The sequence below is a fragment of the Halyomorpha halys genome, unplaced genomic scaffold, assembly GCF_000696795.3.
Source record: "Halyomorpha halys isolate HHAL.00 unplaced genomic scaffold, Hhal_1.1 Scaffold308.1, whole genome shotgun sequence".
Taxonomy (NCBI): Eukaryota; Metazoa; Arthropoda; class Insecta; order Hemiptera; family Pentatomidae; genus Halyomorpha; species Halyomorpha halys.
Genome location: NW_027107032.1, coordinates 355,859 through 356,623, shown reverse-complemented (window position 1 = coordinate 356,623; position 765 = coordinate 355,859).

Below are 765 nucleotides of genomic sequence, written 5' to 3'. Positions count from 1 at the left end.
CTGAATGTCGCAAGACCAACCATTTATTTGTATGTATGTAATAGACATTAGCAAAAGCATTCCAATAAACTAAAATTGAATTAAAATAATTAAAATTTAATCCACATATGTAATGAGGAACCAATTAAATTTTTATGAATTTGGGTTTTATCCATAATTTTTTCAATAATGTTTATTTCACAACATGTAAGCAGGACACAGAGTTCCTCTAGGTATACTTTGAGACTTTTGTGGTAAAAAGAAAATAATAGCTTTTAACACATAATTTTTAAGTTCTAATATGTCGGTTTAATCTATGTTGCCAAATCATAATAATTATGTGTGCATAAATGTTTAATTTTAAATAAATAAAATCTATATCAAACATGCCATAGTGTTCATTAAATATTTATATATCCTCAAATATAGCAATGCTTCGGAATTGCTAGCCTTAGAGATGAAAGATAGATTAATTGAATGCAATTGGTAGTTTGATATAATTTAATATATCTACTTATTTACTCATTGGATTAATGATTTAATTAATTACTTATTATCTCTATTTAGCTTATTGGAGTAATTAAAATTATATAATAAAAACATATCGTAAAAAAATATAAATATTTTCAACACGACTCTTACAATCTACACGAGAATCGATGGTAGTTTGGGGCTCTATACATTACACCACAGGGCACTAACCAGACCTCATTAAACAAATTAGAACCGGAGATATAAAATAAAATATTTGAAAAGTTTTTCTTTATTTGAAACCAACATTTCGCC